The sequence below is a fragment of the Ixodes scapularis genome, unplaced genomic scaffold (assembly GCF_016920785.2).
Source record: "Ixodes scapularis isolate PalLabHiFi unplaced genomic scaffold, ASM1692078v2 ptg001458l_1__unscaffolded, whole genome shotgun sequence".
In the NCBI taxonomy this organism is placed as follows: domain Eukaryota; kingdom Metazoa; phylum Arthropoda; class Arachnida; order Ixodida; family Ixodidae; genus Ixodes; species Ixodes scapularis.
The window spans coordinates 513,463-515,457 of NW_024610152.1; the positions used below are offsets into that span (position 1 = coordinate 513,463).

Genomic DNA, 1,995 nt, shown 5'->3' on the forward strand with positions numbered 1-1,995 from the left:
TCAACGGCGGCATTTGACATGGGTAGTGTCAAAAGCGCGGTGCCAAGCGCAGAGAGCAACGGGAACATGGCTGCCCCAGAACTGTTTCTTGCCTCCCTTACATTTTTCCAAAATAGCTCTAAACAATCATCAGACAGATCTCTGATATTCGTCTGGAGAAGCCTGTACTCGGACTCCATGGCCGAGATCACCGAAGTCTGTATAAAAGGCGAAAACGCTTTGTAAAAACTGTCAAAAGAAAACTGTGTGATGTTGCCAGGCTTGTGAAACAACAAATCGTTGAGAAGCTGCATGTTCGCAGGGAGGCGTTTCATCACACTTTTGATACACGCAATCACAAACCTCCGACATACTTCCAAGAGCGCAATTCTGTCCTTCTCGCAAAGCGAGGACTGTTCAAGAGTATTCAGAAAAACACTTCCGAAGCCACATGCACATACATGAAGCACATTCGTTTCCCAGTCCCCGCATTTGGGTGATGCGTAATTCGGCATGATTACTCGTTTCATCAGTGATACAACAAATGATGACAAATCTGCGTGCAACACAGCGGGGTCGGGGTTTTCGCACTGAAACAAGTTATTTACGTGGTTGAACTCATTGACAATGGGACTTAGGAACATTGCAAGCAACCGGTTTTGCTCATCTCGGTACATCTCGCTCAACACTTCCGCAGAATAGCATCTTTCTTGACTCTTCGCTACTTCGAAATGTGTTTTTAATTCAAGCCACTGATCTACAATCAACTGTAATGCGCCAGCAATGCTAAACCATCGCGTGGCTGACAACCCAACAAGCTTCTTGGCGGATTGCCCAGAATTGATAGCCACATAGATAGCTTTATACATCTGCTGCCTCTTCGGCGAGTGTGCAAACCAGTTAAAGGTTTCCCGAACGAGATAATCCATGTGCGTTGGCGGCACATCAACCGCCTCATTGCATGCAAGATGAAGCGAATGACACAGACATTTTACGAGAACCAGGCGAGGGTCAACTTCCTTCATTCTTGTAAAAAGGCTGTTGTGCTTTCCACACATTACACTAGCTCCATCTGTTCCGACGCCAACACAGTTAGCCAGGTCAAGACCAACGTCGTCTAGGAAGGCCTTTAAATGCAGGAAGAGACCGCTCGACGACGCATCAGAAATTGGGATGAGGCCTAAAAAGGCTGTGCAGAACATGCCAGATTTTTGCGAAAAATATCTCACCACAACAGCCATTTCTTTTGTGTTTGCAACGTCAGTACTCTCATCAAGAATCAGCGAAAACTGCGAATCCTTTAAGTCAGCAAGAAGGAATTCCTTAAACACTGGCCCGAGCACGCGTGTTACAAGAGCAGCGCATTTGGTTCGGCCAAGGGTCACCGACGACGCAATTGCACAATCCTTGAAACAATCTCTCACCAGTGGTGCCAAATGGTCCGCCGCGAAGAAAGATCCGTGGACGGCAACGTGTGCAGCCAGTCGCAGTTCGGCGGCCTTAATTTCCTTGGCGTACATGATGACGGGGTCCGTGTCTCTTGGCCGGGCCGTCACAAAGCTGTCCATCCATTCAGCAGCGGGTTTCGAGAGCAGCAAAACGTTGTTTTGGTGCTTTACCCTTGATTTGTGGAGCTTCAGGTCTTGGATGTGCGGTCGCAACTCCCGTCTTGCAAACTTTGCAGTAGGCCATGGTTTCTCCATTTCGAGATGAGGAAAGCCAATCTGACAATAAAAAACCACAAATTATTGTAAACTTCAATAAAAACCGCGTAGAACCGTGCAGACGTTGAAATGTGCGCACACATATTGTTCGTACCGGAAGATCAAATAAAATTTACTGTTACCGTATACGTAAAAAATAAAGAAAAGCCGCAGTTCTTACCTTTAAAGTCTGGAAGTCCGGATCTTTTCCCCATTCTTTTCGGTAGGAACGCGGATATTTCGCCCACTTTCTTATGCTGATGAGCCGCGGCCCGCGACAGAGTCTTGCTACGGAGAATCACTACTGTGACTG

General features: G+C 47.1%; 1 pseudogene; it reads right to left on the minus strand.

Moving 5' to 3' along the window:
- Positions 1-396: 396 nt before the first annotated feature.
- LOC115326654 lies at positions 397-1,682 on the minus strand (annotated as a pseudogene).
- Between the last annotated feature and the right edge of the window lie 313 nt (positions 1,683-1,995).